Raw genomic sequence first — 18,073 nt, 5'->3', positions numbered from 1 at the left:
TGTTCAAATGTTCTTGCAACCTAGATGAAACCACAGACCACTTTGGTATCTATGACTGACTGACTTGTGTGATTTTGCATACTGTGAGCTACAAATGTAGTACAGATTCCAAAGCAAGATTATACAGTAAGAAACAACTGTAGCATCTACAAAGGGATTTGCACACACACATAATAATCCTTCAAGTGCAGGTTGAGTATGCAAAAGCTAAAAAATACTAAAAAGAGAAAAAAAAAAAGAAAATGTTGATGTTTCTATTAAGCAGAAGTAAATTGAACAACTCTGCCTCCTGAAACAGCATCAGATGAAACCATGCAAACTCCTAAGCGTTTATCAGTAGGTTCAAGTTTGTACACTCAAAGAAGGGACCCACTGGCAGCAGTACAGGTTGTATTCCTGTGTAAATCACCCGTTTGAGGAGCTGCGATGTATTATTAGTGGAACGTTTCAGCTGGTTAGGCAGGGACCACAGAAATCCTGTGGCCATGGACTGGCAGGAGCTGTGCTCCATCCCTTCTCTGTCTATCTGACCTATCGCACCAGTCTGTCTCTTCAGCATTTCTCCTCATACAGTTCTTAAAACCCCATGTCCTTCACTCTTACCACTCTCAGCCCATCGCTCCCTTCATTCATCACCAGTTTCTCTGGATTCCAGCCAGCCATTCCCTCCTATTTATTCGCGCTGTGTAAGCACAAGCCGAGCTGCTTGCATTTGCTCTAAGGACTGGGTGCCCCTGCGTGCAGCAGCCTGCTTTGCTCCACGCTCAGACTCCAAGGCTTACTCTGCTGCTTCACAAGCATCTTGCATCCAAAGGGTTACCAGTGCAACACTGCTGTTTGGAAACGGACGTGATGGAGGCAGCCTGATGGGGAGCTGTCAACAAACTTCTACCAAGCATTTTCACAGGCCCACAATTTAGCCAGACAGAGGTGCATTCTCAGTAAAACAGCAAATTTCCATAATGCTGGCAAAAGACGTGCCCAGCTGCAGGGGGTCTCCACTGGCAACTTTTGGCTTTGGACAAGGGAAGCTGCTGGAACATTTCAACCAGCAACAGTTCATTTTTCAGCACAGGCAAACAGTGCCCTGGCCTCTGCACCCTGAACTGGCAGTAACAGTTTTGCTGATAAATTCCTCTCCCCACCCGCCTCCCCCAAATGAGCCTAAGGCAGACACCTGGCACATAACATTGCAACCCAAATGTTTAAGTTTGACAAAAGTTATAAGCAACTAAAATTAGGGTTTTAATACTGGAGTGTTGAGTGACCCCAGCAACAGGTGTTGCCAGCACCACCTGTTACTGTGGATGAATACATTTTTGTGCAGTGTGTGTACATATATTTACACACATACACATATATAAAGCTACACAGATAGATACCTTCTAGCTCAAAGGAAGTATTAAATCCTCTGCTTTGCCTCATTTGAGATAAAAGAAGTCACACTAATAACAGTCTGGGAGAGCAAGTAAAAATCCCTACATCCAGCAAGGCTGAGTCCTGAGCAGTGCAATGTAACACCACAGTTCAACACTGTTCACTGCTGCAGAGCATTTTAATGAATGGCTATTTAGCAAATTAAGTGATTCAGATCTCAGCTTTGAAATGTCACCTCCTCTGTACAGGGCATTTCAATGTGGAATTAAACTACAGCAGCTCTTTCGTCTCTGGGAGACCCACATGGCGAGAAGCCTTACAAAGAGGGAATGAGTCAGGCTGTAGGTCTGAGAAAAACAGTATCTAAAAGAAAAAAAGGGAAAAACCCACTCTACAGTGACTTTCACTGTAAATGCTCTCCGTAGCTGTCTGTTTTGAAGCCAGCCATGCACTCTTATTTGGTTAACAGCAGCTCCACTCATTCCTTTCTCCTGGTGGCCCCAAGAGCATCACATTTGGGACAGCAACTGCTACTGCAGCAGTGTACTGGGCAGTAGCCTTTTGCCAGCATCCAGGAGGATGATGAAGGGAGACAAGCTGAACTCTGCGAGCTGGAACAGCACAGGCATGAATAATTGATGCGAGGTAAGGAGAAAGCACCGGCAGCTACAGCTGAGACACTAGCTGGCCAAGTTTGTGAGGCTCTACACTTGGTTAAGCCCATGTTTCTCTTCTTCATGTTGTATTCAGCACAGTAACTCTGAAACACTTCAGCTACCCAGTTTTAGGGAACATATCCTCAATGAGAATTACCCTACCATGATAAAAATTAAGAAAGGGAAGGAAAATCTGTTGCAGATGTGGACCCTCTTTTCACCAGCCCACAGTCACAACTGCAACTGCCTGGAGCTCATACAAATGGCTGCAGCAGCCATCAGCATCTGCCCTCTTGCATTCAGCTATGGCCACCCTCCAGAGGATGTTTAAAATGTTGACATGCCGACTGACCTGCTTCAGAGATGAAAAGACAGTAACAACGACACAGAGGTGCTCATGCTACCCTTGACTGGGGAATCTTGGCATGAGTGAAAGGGCTAGCGGAGAAGAGGAAGCCTTTGCTGCGTGGCAGAAGAGGAGGAGGATAGTCACATCACCCCAGGACGTGGCGAGGGGCAGAATGAGGTGGGTGAGAGTCGGTCCCCACCATGGCTGACTGCACAAGGGACTGCTGCTACAATAAAAGAGGAAAAAAGGCAGGACGGAAAGGGACAGATTGAGAGATAAACAAAGACATCTCTACTTTTCTAAGTAGTAAATACAGCAGAGTAATAAATGTGGAGCCTTTTAATGGTGCTCTTCTCAAATGGGCTTCAAAATCGAAAGATTTCATAACCTAGTCAAATGAAAATGGCATACAGATGCCAGCAAGCATGTGTACCGGTAGGCCAGGAATTTTTTTTAAAAAACGCTGACATTTGGGACCCTAGTGTTATTTTTCATATTGCCATTTGTGTAAAGTATTAGAATACAATCTTATAATAATGTAATAATTTAAACTGTAGAAGCACTTTCCTCCACTAATCATTTGAATATTTTCTAAGAATTAAATCTAGTTATATTCTATTGGTACTGTCACCATACAAAATCATCCGTGAAGACTCAAATCTCAGTTTTCACTTAGAAACATTAGCTACTTTTACTGTAGCACTCATAATATTCCTTGAATACTAATTTAGTTCTTGGTGCTTATTCTCTCCATTTATTCACTTCCTAACAATGAGATCCCCTTAAACACCAACCAGGAAAGCTCTGTTAATATCGCATGCTACCATATCAAATATGTAGCCCTCTGAGGAACCAGGTCTTTTAAGGCCTTGTCTACAATAATTAGGAGAAGAAGGTTAACTCCTCTTTGCAGAAAATGCACTGCAAAGGTATGAACAGTTTTCTTAGCCAGTTTGGACACTGAAAAAAAAAAAGCGCCTCTTTCTTTCTATCAATTAAATCTTGGTGCTGTCATTCCTGACACATGACTACAAATATATCAGGATCTAAGTCTCCCTCTGAGGAATACAGGCAATGGTTATAATTATTAGGAACTATTTCATCTAATAAGTAAAAGATCTGTATGATGCACTTTTCTATAGTTTTATTCTTTTACCTTGATAGATTCTTACTAATAGGTAAATTAATGACATATTAGAAAACTTGTTTGTAGTAGTAACAGTGTTACTTTGGTATCAGAAAAAGAAACTGGGAATTTTTATTGTTTTGAACTTGAATGAATGAGAAGAAAAACAACTTTTTTTTTCCTACAGACCTGCCAAGACTGTGATGGAATTCCAGCTTAAAGGACAATGAGTATTTTCAAGGGTCTCTACATATTTTACAGATGCTATCATCTAATTTTGACCATCTATAGCAGATCCATGAAACAACAACAAGGTACAGACACACCTTTCATGGACAAAAAGCCATTTTAGTTTTTTAAGTTGAATGAATACCGAGTCTACTTAGAAGCACATGAATTTTGTGTTGTTAGCCAAGACAGTTAGCTGACAATTGTAATTAAGAAAACACTGCCAAGAGCAGCTACATCAGCCTTAATTTGCCCTTGGCAAACCTGGGTATTTTGTCACATACATTTCTTACAATAGAAGTGTTTCTATCATCTATCAGTTTTTTACACTAAGATGTAGAATGGACCTGACATCAATGCTAGGATTAACATTAGGAAAGGGCTGAATTAAACAAGTACCCACTTGTACTCAGTAACACCCATTTACACCTGTATAGCTAAGTAAAGGCTTAGATCTGACAAAAGACATTTAGAGCCAAAGAATGAACAAAATCACTAAGATCAACCATTATAACAACAATAATCAAATGCCAAAGCAAAAGTAGAGAAGTTACTACTATCTGCAAGATAGCATATTTTTACATGTCTGCAAGATTGCTCTATTTTTGTAATATGGAAATGAAAATTAATTTTTGAAACAACCTTTCTCCACAGCCTTAACTTCAAATGAGAACAGTATAAAATAGCTATCTTTTCCTAGGAGGACAACAAAGTCCTGTGCCTTTTATCAGCAAAGTCACTGAGATGGTTTGACCAGGATCTCTTTTTAGCTCCATTTCAGATAGACACAGTGATAAACAAGTAAAAAAAAAAAAATGTCCTTCAAGTTTTTTAATTTTAGATGACAATTATTGCTATCTTTGCTGCTTGGCAAGTTCAAAGTCATACTGGGGTACTAGGAAACCAATTTTCTTTTTCCTGAAAAATTAAGAAGAAAACAGCATTAAGTATGTTACAATTCAACCAAACTCTGATTCTGCAAAATGATGAGTGAAACGAACCTTTTGAGCTGGATGGGATTTCAGCAGTCATAATGTGAGGATCGGAGCATTTTAAAACCCAAACCCACTGTGCGCAGCTCATGCTGTGGCCTTTACAGCAGAGTCCACCCTGCAAGCCTTGCCTGCTGTGGGAACAAGAACTTGTATTTCTCCCTTTTAGTCGGCCATCAGCTTTCACACAAGCTGAACTCTGAGAATCCTGCCCCTGCGCCCTGGCAAGCTGCATTAGATATGAATCGTGTATGTCTATTTCCCTGGGGAAACTCCGTTCAAATTTTTGTTTAAATTAGCCTAAAATAGAAGATCATTGAAATTCAATAGCTTGTATTTCATTCCCAGCGCTCTCTCAGATATTTTTTATGATACTGGACAAATACCTTATCTCAACAAGGTGTCCTTTGTTCACCTGCCTTATTTACGTTCTCAGCTCTTTAAAGCTCTTCTATACATTTATAAAGTACTTACTGCTAATGAAACCAATAATGAAAAGGGCAAAAATTCAAGCCAGGAATTAGTTCTTTAAGGCCTCCTTTTGAAATATTGGTGATACTGGAGTTAAATCAAGGTCAGAAAAAAAAAAAAAAGCTTTTTGAAAGCATGACAAACCAAGTGGTCAGATTCCTATGATAGCTCCTGGCAAACCAATATCTGAATAATAAATGAGCATGCCATTTAAATGAATTAAGAATCCACTTCAGCTAGAAAGCTTTTACTGAACTAGTGCATTGCTCCATTGAAAGAAAATTGATAAAAGTAATTTCAATGACACGAATTAGTGAATTGAACCACCTGAATTAAAATCCAGGTATGCCCAGTGGAAAAGGCAATTTGCAATAACAGAAGCTTCTGATGTGCTTTACAAAACAAGCTTTGCATCCGTCTTTATTTAGAGCAATCGTTCCTCTGAGGAAACGAGAAATATACAGTTCTGGGCCGAGGCCAGTGCTGGCAAATCTCCATTTCAGAAGAGCAGTTGCATCAGAGCCAGTCAATACCGGAAGGTTTCTCTGTGAGTAAGGCAGCCTGGGGTAAAAAGGGTGGGATGCTGATGTAGGGAGAAAACATCAAAGGATGGCACAGTCTTTTAGGAAACTGAAACAGACTGAAAAATTAAGATAAGCCAGTTTTCAAAAACTGTTAAAGAGACAGTGGCACTGAGTTACCAGCGGTGCCAGGAGTTCCAAAATAACCAAAGGCATCAGGGTAAAAGCAGATTTTGTGGTGCTTGCTATAAAGCACGCGAGCAGCTCAGTCCTCACTGGGACTGTAGCAGGAGTCTTTGGGGATGGCAGGGGAACAACTTTTCCTTAGGTATTATCCAGGGAAAGTGACTTGCTCCCAGATCTGCTCTCTTTCTAATAACGTATCCAAACTGCAGATAGGAAAAGCTGAGAACAGGTTCAGACTTCCAGGCTTACCACAACACTTGCACTGCAATGATACATAGCATACAGAAAGTTATTTCTTCCAAAACATCAGAAAAGTCTATCAGGCATGTAACGGCAGCCCTTGGCTGCAAAAGAAGCATGCGATGTGAGTTAAGACTTCATGTGTAACACACAAGCAGCAAGAAGCCAAGCAGAGAGCGCAATCACAGATGAGCATCTCCCCAGGAGGAGAGACTGCCAGCCCTCTGGGCTGGTTCTGAGCTCAGGACTGGAGGGAGCATCCAGAGGAAAATGTGTCATGTGAAATGCAAGTCCTCAAACTCCCAAATAAGCACCTCACGCTTGGTTCCTCTGGCTTCATTTAGATGTCTAAAAATTAGATGCCTAAATCTGAGTTAGTGATCTCTGTGGTGCTTTGCTGTAACTATGATGGTGTAAGGACATATGTAGAAAAGGGTTTATAATTAACTTTGAAATCTGCTGCTCCTATTTCAGATCTGAAGAAGAGCTCATATGCCCAAAAGCTTGTCTAATTTTTCCAACTTACAGCAGCTGGTCTAATAAAAGATATTATCTCTGTCTACAAACCTCATCCTGACTAATGACCCCGGGCTCCCTTTATAGTCAAGACAGAGAAACAGATACAGCAAAAGAGCAATATATTCCAGGTTGAGATAGGTGTCTAATACAGGCCTTGGACTTACCTGTTTCCTTCCATTAACTTTAAAGAGATGCTACAATCACTTGCTCTGACCTGACCTATTCAGCTTTTACATATCTAAATTGAGTAGATGTATCCTTCTGCACACAACCAGGTAACTCACACCGTGACTGCTTTTTGTATTTGTTATATCTGTAATCTGGTTTTTCCAATCTCCTATCTATCAGCCTGATGTTAGCAGTGCTAAAGGCATGTATTCTCTATTTTATTAAGAACTTAATCAGATACAAGGGCAAAGTGTACTACAGTTCAAGAGGCAGAGTGGCTGCATAGTTGGAGCAGTAACATATTATAAACGACAATTAAGAATACCTGGAAGGAGCTGTATCCATAATACATGTTTCTGAGACCAGAAGGGTAGAGAATGACTCCTGCTAACCTACAGAGAATGTTATGCAGTTCAGACTTTTAGGATGGATGGCATCTCCTGAATCTGCACAAAACCATGGACCTTCCACAAAGAGCAGGCAGGCAGAGCCTCAACTCAAGAAAAATTCCTAGTATTAGGCTTGAGATGGTAGTCAGTCTTATCTAGCAAAGAGAACAGCATAAGCTAGACTAAGCCTTCAAGATAGCCTTCAGCATAAGCCTTCAAGAAGACTCAATTAATGAACTCTGATCCTACCCTGAAATAAAGAAGAGACAATTTCTGTAGCATCGCTATGCTTTATATTGTCATCTCCTATTGCTAACAAAGACTAGTTTTTTAAATACTACAGGGCCAGAACACATGCTAGGTTAAGGTACTAACAACAGACGAAGATAAACTATTATGACAGCCTAGTAGCACTAGAGGTTTAATTCTGTTCCTCCACTAGACAGTGTTAGATGTCATGATCCCTGGCCTAAGGGCTCTGTAATCTACTTTGCGGCTGCAGAAGATAAGTATAACAAAAATTAGAAGAACAAATAAAGTAGGGTAAGAACAACAACAATGAAATGATACAGTTAAAAATCTAACTGCATGCACAACTTGAGCAAATTGCATTTTAATTGTAAGCAGAGATTAATTTGGATTCAGAAAAAAATTGTGTGCAAATTATAGTCCCACAATCACAATGAAGGAAGAAAAGGTCAACACCTTAACAGCACCAGAAATTGATTCTTACCTCACTGTGTAAGACTTGATTTCAGCTTATGTGCTCAATATAAAACCACCATCACCACTGTAGCAACTATCCCTATCGTATCTCATTCAGACACTTCCTTTACAGTTAGTATTCTTCCATATATCTGAAGATCTTCCCTACCATGACAAACTGTTACTTTTCACATGCATCTTACAAAATGTAAAAAAATATAATACAGTTAAAGACTAAGCACAAGAATATTAAAGACCGTTAATTATTACAAATTGGATTCACTTGCTGGCAAACATAACTGAGGTGCCAGGTGAAGAATTCATACTTTGTGTGGGAATTTATCACTAGCATAACGCTACTTTACTAACCCTGGAATAAGGAAAAAGAGGGCATGTGTCAGAGAGGACCAGCTTTTTCACCTTCTTGCTTTGATGCAATTTATCCCCTAGGCAGGAACTGCAAATCATATCAAACTGTGTCAAATTATATGAAGTAACTGTATGGTTTATTTATTGCACTTTGGTATGTAATGAACACTCCAACATGCAAGAATTACAGATAACGAGGCCAGAAACGACCATGTGGGTCACCTACTTTGTCCTATTGCTCCCAACAGACTTTTGCTCATGCATTATCTCATCAGTTTATGTGCACACAAATACATGTTCACACATTCGAAAGACAGTATTAATATTAAACTATAGTTTGGGGTTCAAAGGACAATAGTGACATGAATTCAACTGCTTTTTTTAAGAAATAGTTTGCTTTTTCTTAAACTTACTCATCCAAGTACAAACTTCAGGGTACTGTTGATATTGCTTATTCCTAGTGGAACAGAAAAAAAAAAAATGTAATAACTTGAAACAATTTAAAAATTAAAACTGGAAATATTTTGTGAAAAAATTGAAGTTATTCATGGTATCAGCATGAAAAATGCAGTGCTGTTACCATAATTCTGTTCAGATGCAGGGCATTTATAGCACTTGTGTCCAAGCAGTAAATAGCTGACATATTAGCGCATCAAGCCAATTTAAATTACTGCAGTGGGTAAGTATTGGGAGCACTGACATTTCACATAAATTGAGTGGGTTCTCAAGAGTCCTGTAAATATAAAAAGCTATTTAGATCCAGTTTATATAGTAGCTCACTTTTTTTCCTGTTTCACCCGATCACATATCAAAATTATTTACACCACTATTAATGCTTTATTTTTTGTTAAAACAGTATTTTTCTTTTAAAGTTTAATTTACTTCCACTAGAGCAACATGCAGTAAAAGTTCTTAGAAATATTGCAAAAAATGTTCCAAGAGGTGACAGCTGATTGCAAAAGTACAATGGAATTTTGCTAGAAGTATCAGTTTGGGAAACTTTTGTTCATCATATCCCAGCAACCCCTAGTGAGACCTTTGGAAGAAAAAAAAGGGGGGGGGAGGGGGGAAGAGAGAGATGGTTGATGTCCTTCTGCGCTGCTATGGTGAAATCTGGAAATCTCATCAGCAGGATGCCCGATTTCTATTGCTGCACTATTCTCATGATGGTGGTAATTGTTGCTCCTGTTTCATTCTCCTAGTGTCTTGTCCTTCCATCAAATGTCTAGAATTTGACTCCTTTAGGGCTGCCCTACATCCTCCACAGACTAAACACATCCTTTCCAACATCTTATTGTTCTTATTTCCTTCCCAGTAGTAAAAATTCTAGGGAATATAGCACAAACAGCACCTTTTTGGTGATTGTGAAAGATGGTCTTGGGAATTTCAGAGAGGCTTGTGGGAAGACCCATGAAGTGGGGCTCCCCCGTGGTTAAGGGAAATTGCCTCATTCACAGAATAGCTGAAGTTGGAAGGGGGCTCTGGAGATCACTGTGGTAATTAGAATGTCCTTATCTTCTCACGGTGACAAGTGGAAACAGCTCAAAGCAGGGACAGTCAGAGCAGGTTGCCCAAGATGATGTCCAGTTGGGTTTTGAATATGCTTGCAGACATTTGTTTCTAGAAGGGCTATGAATACAAGACATCTCTCTAATTTATTACAGTCACCTGACCAACTTCGCAATAGGAAAGTATCAGTTTAGGTGCTTTTGTAACCTACATTAACACCAAATACAAGCAACAGTTGGTAGGTTTCATATGGAGTTTTAGGATTTTCCCCCCTTGCTTATATCAAAGGTAACAACATTCTCAGGCAGTTCAAGACTGTATCCTGGCTTCAATTCTCACCGCTGACCTACGAAGGAAGAGACAGCATTTTTGCCTCCTGTGTCAAGACATGAAAGCACTAAGTACTGGAATTAACAGCAAATTTGAGCATTTTATTGGAAGGAAACAATTCTATCTTGGTAATTTCATTAATGAGAGCTCTGTGTTTAAGCTCAAGGCCTGGGACATTTTGTCTTGCTGTCCAGAGCACGGTAAATGCCAAAAAAATTCGGAACTTTATTATGCTTATCTTCCAGAACATAAGCCCCATTCACGAACATGCAATTTACAGTGACTTGATGTCTGAGGGCATTGCTGTTGAGTTTACAGAACAGTTAATTTGTAAATTATAACCGATATAAATTCTGCTTAGGAATGAAAGGATTAAGGGAACACCCACTAGATGGTGTTCAGTTACTGCATGGGGTGACCTGGGCTAATTGCAGCTCTAGCTCCTATTCACCTCTGCTTTGCAGCAGACTTTTCTTGAAGAAACAACAAATACATTTGTATAAGAGGACAAAAAGGGATGAAATCACCCTCTTTACTAGAAATTTGGAAATGCTTTAGTAAATTAATTACCACCTGTGTTGAATGTGGGTAAGTGGAACTTCTAAAACATATGACAAATCTAAACAAAAGAAAGTACACAAGATTGTTTTGGATCCACTTCCTAATACTCCATGGTTCTACTCAAGATACTTGTATTTTTGCAATTGATGGTATTATCAATCTGTTCCTCATCCTCCCAAAATCTCCTGACATCATCCATTGAGAGAAAAGGGTGAATAAACACTCACCAAAGCAACATATCCATTTTGCAATTAGTGTTATTAAAAGGATGAACTGAATTACCGGATGTCTATTCTAGTAGAACCTAATGCATCACTTTCTTTTTCAGCAGAATTGTAATAATTGCAACTAATTCCCATTAGTGGTTAGGGAATCAGCATAAGGGAAAAAAAAAAGAATAAAAGTGCTATTTTAGGGGAAGAGACTTTTGGCATAGGTGCAGTACTGTAGCACTTAACTTCAGATATTTTAGATTCCTGGAGATTACAAGGATGACTGGTGATAAAGGGAATTGCTATTCAGAGCTGAATTAAGCTGATCCTGTCATGTCAGAATTTCCAGAAGGAACCTTTTCCCTTTATAAGGCTCTGAAGTGCAACCTTACATGAAAATTTTAGGAAGGCCATTTTAATGCAGATGACCCTCATGATGACATTACTTTTTCCAATTGCCACCATGAGATGATAAGGACATTCTAATGACCATGTCGGGGAATCTTCCTACAGACTGCCTACTGCGTTGGGCATTTTACTAATCCTGCGCAGCCCTACTTCATTATTTCCATAACTCTCCAGTTTCAGGCATTATTGCAATCTCTAGCTTTTCTTTCTTTCTTCCTTCTCATGCTTAATCGGAGTTCCTTTCAGTGGCTGACTTGCTTTCCTTCAGCTGATGGTCCACGTCATTCTTGCTTTTACCTTTAAATTAGCCAGGAGTTTCTTTCTACCTCTAAGATTAGCTCATTCTGTTATTAGCACATACAGAAGCTCTGAGCAAACCAGTAACAGCCCCTGCTGGGTCTCACTTGTTTATACATCATTAACATCTGTCACATAGCAATTAACAGATGTTTGGGAAGTTTTCCTACAGCAGGGGCTCCAAGGGTATGTAAGTGATAACAGAATGTTCCTGTATTTTAAGCTAAGAAAAGTTTATCCTATTTTTACCACACAAAATGACTACTGGAGCAATCTAGTTTTGGCTAGTTTCTGAGAGTACCAGAAAGAAGAAAGTCACATAAACCAAATTTGAAATGTTGTCTTTATTCAGAAGATAAGCTGGTAATGGAAAGAGGAAAAGGATCATGAAAACTCTGAGAACTCCCCCAAAGGATCAGAGAGAACTAAAGTAATGAGAAATCATAGAAGAGCTTAAAAACAGATGTTAATCATGCCTTATTGCAGTGGCCAAACCAGTTTGGTTAATTTGCAAGTTAGAAAAAAATAAATGCTGCCAGTAGTACGTTTACTAATAAATTACTGACACGACGTCCATCAGCCTTCCCTACTAGTAGAAAAGAAAGTCTTGTGCACCAACTAGAACACCTCCTCCGCTCTAAGGGGTGAACTTTGGAGACTGAATAAGAGAAGCAAAGATAAGCCGTCTCTTGACCCTGTGACTTCAAACTCACATTCTAAAGAAAAAAGTTTGGCAGAAAGAAAAAAAAATCCAGACAAAGAAGATCAATAGCCTCTTTCAAAAAAATGAAGTTATTCTTTTCTAGAATTGTCTTATTTGCCCAGGAAAAAAGCTTTCTCCCCTGAATTCAAATCATCTGATGAAGCAAACCTCAAAAAGATACTTGGCTTTACTCTGGCTTTAATTTTATATTCAGATTTTCTAAAGAATTCTGATCTTATTAAGCACCAGAGGAAACCCTGTATTAGGTCTGTCAAAACAGAAATAGAACAAATATTTGTTCAGTAAAGATAATGGAGGACACAAATCTAAAAGCATAAATACACTTCACATCAAAATTCTCACTAACATCTCATTTAACTTGTAGCAGCCTTCAGCATACTGGCCTTCTGTGTGTCCACTGCCTCTAATTATCCTTGCATTGTCTCCTTCCTGCCATACTCAGCTTCTCTGACAAAAATAATTGCTTCTCCAAGAGCAATCTTGGACTGAAAAAATGAACAATTTTTCCTGTTCCGGTGCAAAGGTGTAAATTACCTGGGGGCATCAAGCCCCCAGCCTCCCAAAAGGATGTTCTTTGCCAGATCTCTCTTTTTTTGTCTTAATCATGATTCCGTGATTACATTAAAACTTTATTCATCTAAGAACACAGAAAATAATTTGCTCTACTGTACTACCCTCAGCCTAGCAAGCACATGGAGCTACAAGTGAGGACCAAAGCACCTATGGAGCTGGAAGCTGTTCTGCATGTAGCAATTGTGAGCAAAGCACAGGCTACACAAGTTTAAGTGTTTTGCTCTAGTGAGTGTTGCTTTGTACCATTTTTCTCCTTGACTGAAGTTGCAGTTTGACAATTCAGATGTTTCAGCATCAGTATTAATTTAAAAAGTTCCTGACTTCAATTCTTGTTCCATCCCTTAGGCCATAGTGATTGCTAGCAGATTGTGCTGTGAGCTAGGGAATGAAGCTGCCTTTATAAAAAGAAATCAAATTCAGAAAAGCACGGAAGAAAGCTTCCTACATGAAGCTATGGAACGGCTCCTTACCCAGCCAGAGGAGATAAAAATAAGCTTGGGTTTGCTTAACCTAACAAGACCAGCGCTGAGTGGTACTATAATTATCTATAATGCATCATGGGGTTAAGATTCAAAAGAAAAAAAACCTATTTTAGGTAATTGGAAATGTTGGCACAAGAGCAAGTGGGTTTAAACAGACAATGATTAATTTTAGGTTGGATATCAGAAGAGTTTTCAAGCAACAGAGGAGATGCTGTGTCACTCTTTTCCAATATAAGCAGCGGTTACAAATGATTTTAAATTGAGCATGAAAAATTTATAAAAGGTCTATATTTTAAGTTTTTAAACTGCCAAAATAGGAGCTGACTTTTAGAATATATATGATAAATTCTGACATACTTAGCCATGAAATGCTAAAAACAAGGGCTAAGCCATTACGTGTCACCCTAACAGACGATACAAATCCTCAAAAACACACTACAAGATATCACACGTTAACTTAGGTGAGCCGTGGTAATAAATACAAGTGTTCTTACAATGGTACGACTAAGCAAATATCCTTTTTCCTTCTTACAGCAGTACTGGACATAAAGAATAGGGACTGTCCTCCTGAAACGAGCATTTATTTTAGCTGCAGAGGAAAGAGACTGAATAGAAATTTGAATCAAATTTTAAGTAGGCTTTTTACAATTCTCAAAGTGGGTACAAATGAAAAGCAAACAATAGATGGCTTTCTTTTAGTGAAAGAGTAAAGTCATTTTATGTTGCACGCTGTACTTCTAAATTGACCATACTGGTTTAAAAGCCCCTCTTATTTTTTCAACAGCAGAGACTGCCTTTACCACCATATACATCACAAAAAATGCTCTTTTCTGCTAAATAGTTGCTCTCTTTTGCCAACTCAAACAAAGCCAGAGAAACAGATGAAATTTTTGAACATTAGGTTTTATATTTTCTCCCAAGAAAGTGACAGCAAAACAGAAGTGAGCTCTCACATTCTCTATCACCAAAAAATCCATGGAGAAGAAATAATTGCTATGTCAGGGTGTGGGGGACTGTTCAGTTGTCAGACACAGTAAATAAATACAGTCCCAATGGAAAAGCAGATGTCCCTCCACATGAGACAAAATGAATAATTTTAGTATTCTCTATTATAAGAATCTGCTCTGTCAGGCTCACAAGTGTTTGGACCCAGTCCACAGTTAAGAACAAACACACCTCACTCTTCTCCAGGAAAAACAAAAACAAAACCAAAAAACATTTGGAGAGGAACAAAAAAAGACAAAAGTCATCTGTTTTGTGGAACTGGCAGTTTCTCCGGTGGGATACGTGACTTACTTAGCGCTTGCTAATACCAATGCAGCAGCAAGACTCCACTGTCCCAGTAGTTCCAGCAGTTATCAGAGGTATTGGCACAAAGGACATGAATTAAAGGCTTGAAAAGAAGGCTATCACTTGGGAAAACGAGCTGTATCGTACTGAAGACTTCAAGCATCAGCTCTTCTGAAAGACAACTGAAATAGTCTGGGTAAAGTCAAACAGCAGCTGGCTTGGCCATGTTTTATATTCAAATTCCATACAAGGAGCCCATTTTTTAATTTTTATTAAGCCAGGTAGGATTGCAGCTCTTGGTGAGCAAAGTCCCAGAATACTGGCATTTTCTATATACTGATAAGCTAACTAGAAAAACCAAAAATGGCCAATTAGGATACATTTGGACCCATGAATGATGATGAACTACCTTTCATCTGGTAAGAACAAGGCAAGGTTTGTTGGAAAACGTGGTATCTTTTGTTAGCTATGGCTGAAAAATCCTTATACTTTCAGGTACACAAGCCTTTTCCAGGTCTGAGAGGAAAGATACTTAACTAAAGACATAGCCAGCAGAATGACCAGGTGCTCACCAGCATTATGGATGGTGGCATGAGGACCAGAGCTGGACCAGTTGGACTGGCCAACGTTGGAAGATTGATTCAATTACTAAGAGTTGGCTCTTGGCTGTATTCTCCTCTGCAGTAACGAAGCTGGTAAGCTCAAGAGAGGGCACTGCCATGTAAGCAGGTGGCTCTAACAAGAGAAACCTGTGTGTTTTACACATGGAAAAAAGTCTTTGAGTTTGGTATTTGCTTGTGTTTCACAGTAGATGAGAAAGGCTACTGAGTGCAATTTGTGCTATAACCCACTGCAGGTGCAGGGCTGGGGAGTAAAAAAGAGAGCATAACCTGGGTAGTTTCTCCCTCAGGAAATCGATGCCAGTGTTTTCCAAACAGGGAGCAGTGGAACTTCTCAAAGGTCTCCCTGGAGACCCCAGCTGTAAGGACAGCTCCTCTCATCTGCCAAAGCAGGCTGCACGCTATTATTGCCTAAAAGGAAAGTGATTGATACTTGATGGTTCTACCTTAGATATTGAAAAAAAACCCAAACCCCATAGTGTAACATTTCTTATGAGAACATGCAGGGAAAAAAATCAGACTGTGTCAAGATTACTCAAAAAAGGATAAATCAGATGACTAATATAATAAAAATTGAGCGTTGGCCTATGGAAAAGCACCGAACCACCAGCACCGAAAGAGTTACAAACAACTGAAAATGTGAGGCTAGAACACATGCTAGATTTTGGCAGGAGCCTGACCTGCACTACTGGCACCTGCTATCATCCACCGAGGGTCCGCCAGATCCCCATCAGTTCTAAATATCCGAATACAACCCAAGGAATTTTAAAAACAGATTGTACTTCTTAGGTACAAACCAATACCTGTCTGTGTTAAGGACATATGTTGCAAGAAATTAAAATACATTTAAGAGTGATAAAAATTCACTGAGTCTGATTTTCACACTACATCTGTTAAGACTTAAGTGCCAGTTAAGCAGGATGTTTCAGAACTGATTAAGTTCCACTGAATTTATTAAAAAAATAATACTGAAGTAATCTGTCAAAAAGTATTCAGGACCTGTGGCAGAAAAAAATCCCAGAGATATCTTCTGTGGTATGCTGACAGTATGTTATAAATGTAGTGGAAATAGTGTGTGGTGTTCTACAAAAATAAAAAAATCTTTACAAATAGGAAAAATATTCAGAGACCAAGAATGATTGTGCAAGTTCTTGAAATTTGCTCATACATATAAAAAAAAGAAAAGTGACTTCTCTGTTAAGTATTTTAAATATCACGGTAGCATGTCACAAAACTGGAATACTTGACTAAAGCAGAAACTGTTGCAAGACTTCTGAAATTCTAAGGCAGCCGGTGTTTATACAACAAGCAGACTCCTGTTATTAATAACCAGATCTTTCCATTACTTGTACTACAAGTATTCTGAATGTGCACAATATATTTTCTTTCGTTTCAAGGAATATGTTTTCCATTCAGATGCCATTAAATAACCAATAACTTTCACACTTTAAATAACTAAATCCTTCAAGATGTGTGTTGAGACCACTTTCCTCTTGCTCGCAACTCTGCTGAAGCCTGACCAGTTTTATTATTGGTACTATTTTTGTGCTGAGTTTTAAAAAATTGCTTTCATTCATTGAGAAGTTGCAATATATCTTCTCATTAAGAATTGTGTTTCAGAAAGCTAAATAGCTAGTAATGTATTTTCAAAACAAAACTTCTTGCCAAAGTTTTTACCTAATCAGTAAGCACTGCAGTCAATCGAGGTAAGAACTCTGATTCTGTGTCATTCTCCAGCTAGTCAGCAATGCCACAAAGGGAAAAATAAGAAATAATCACAACAAAGCCACAAGCTTATTATAACCTTACTGTCATCTCATGCAGACATAACCACAAAAATACAAGTGTAATTAATACAATGTCGGTATAATTTTAAGGGTCAAAAATATATTTTTGTATTTGACCTCACAAGGAATATATCCTGGGTACCTTCAGCACTGTCTCGTAACATGGTTCAAGGCATGGAAATGGAACAGGGGAAAAAAAAAGGACACCTCCCTGTGCAATATGCTAAAACCTGCTGCTTTTTAAGTGATTTTGCTCCATGGATCCCTTTCCTCCAAACACTGCTGCTCAATCCTTCCTCCTGCTTCCCCATCTGACCGTGCATGCTTCCTCGCTGTTGCAGCTGCAGGGGCTACAGCGCTGGAAGCCAGCTCTTGCCTAACACCTCTGCTCTAATTGCAGCACCTCTTGTATCTATTTTTCTGACTCTCAACCTAACAAGTTTTTCTGAAAAATGAGAGCAAACAAATAAGTCAGTGCAGTGGCCAGTGGTTAATACACCAAAAAAGCAGCGTGGCCAACAGACCAGATTTGATTGCTGCGGGGTGGAAGACCCCTTTTCCCCTCAAGAATCCTATCTCCAATTCTGTTAGATAGTACCTCGTGATGCAACCGCTACGAAAATGCATTCGTCTTTATTTTGATCTCACAACAAAGCTTATGTCCAGACATAAATACACATTATCAAGATTATAGGAATTTCTGCAGTATTTCTACTGTTTCTAGATAAAGAACTATTTCCCTTCAAATTAATTTTTAGATAAACCAATCCCATGAAGATCATTGCTGTTGCATCAGACAGCCTATGTAACTTAAGTTATCAGTGTTAACATACTATTGCTGAGGAGAAAAGAAGAAAAAAAAAAATCTTATTTAGCTTATCTACCAACAATTGGCTGAGGTACAACATTTTATCCAAAACAATCTAATATTTTATCCAGAACATCAATTTTAATGTTGTATTTGGACACTTAAGGGAAAGTAAA

The 18,073-nt window shown here is 39.0% G+C and overlaps 1 protein-coding gene across 2 annotated transcripts in view; it reads right to left on the bottom strand.

Moving 5' to 3' along the window:
- The window catches only part of MICU2 (mitochondrial calcium uptake 2), a 154,657-nt gene that overhangs the window by 45,256 nt on the left and 91,328 nt on the right, over positions 1-18,073 (bottom strand). The window lies entirely within an intron of this gene.

The sequence above is a fragment of the Mycteria americana genome, chromosome 1 (assembly GCF_035582795.1).
Source record: "Mycteria americana isolate JAX WOST 10 ecotype Jacksonville Zoo and Gardens chromosome 1, USCA_MyAme_1.0, whole genome shotgun sequence".
Taxonomy (NCBI): Eukaryota; Metazoa; Chordata; class Aves; order Ciconiiformes; family Ciconiidae; genus Mycteria; species Mycteria americana.
Note: the sequence above shows the minus strand (reverse complement) of the source record. Positions and strands in the feature narration are given on the sequence as shown.